The sequence below is a fragment of the Sinocyclocheilus grahami genome, unplaced genomic scaffold (assembly GCF_001515645.1).
Source record: "Sinocyclocheilus grahami isolate Dianchi unplaced genomic scaffold, SAMN03320097.WGS_v1.1 scaffold52.1, whole genome shotgun sequence".
NCBI lineage: Eukaryota > Metazoa > Chordata > Actinopteri > Cypriniformes > Cyprinidae > Sinocyclocheilus > Sinocyclocheilus grahami.
This window is the reverse complement of record NW_015505231.1, coordinates 1,974,269-1,974,571: the sequence shown is the minus strand read 5'-3', so window position 1 is coordinate 1,974,571 and position 303 is coordinate 1,974,269.

Below are 303 nucleotides of genomic sequence, written 5' to 3'. Positions count from 1 at the left end.
AGATGCTGGCCGTGTTTCGAGCACTGAAACACTTTCTCCCAGACCTAAGAGATCGTCATGTGTTGGTGCGCACCGACAACACAGCGGTGGTCTCTTATATCAACCACCAAGGAGGTCTGCGTTCACGCCCCTTGCACATGCTGGCGTACCAGATCCTTGTGTGGGCCCAAGGGAAGCTCCTTTCATTCCTTTTACATTCCTTTTACATTCCTGAGCATCTCAATATGGGAGCAGACATCCTGTCGAGGCAGGGGCCGAGGCCCGGGGAATGGAGGCTTCACCCCGAGGTGGTGAAGCAGATAT